Here is a 258-nt window from a genome sequence, read left to right on the forward strand (position 1 = left end):
CCACCTACCTGTTCCTCTCTCTATATTTATCCGTGTTCCTCTCTCCATATTTATCCTAGTTCCTCTCTCCATATTTATCCTAGTTCCTCTCTCCATATTTATCCTAGTTCCTCTCTCCATATTTATCCTAGTTCCTCTCTCCATATTTATCCTAGTTCCTCTCTCCGTATTTATCCGTGTTCCTCTCACCATATTTATCCGTGTTCCTCTCTCCATATTTACCCGTGTTCCTCTTTTCCAGTTCATATGCATGCAAAG

The sequence above is a fragment of the Penaeus monodon genome, chromosome 34 (genome assembly GCF_015228065.2).
Source record: "Penaeus monodon isolate SGIC_2016 chromosome 34, NSTDA_Pmon_1, whole genome shotgun sequence".
Lineage (NCBI taxonomy): Eukaryota > Metazoa > Arthropoda > Malacostraca > Decapoda > Penaeidae > Penaeus > Penaeus monodon.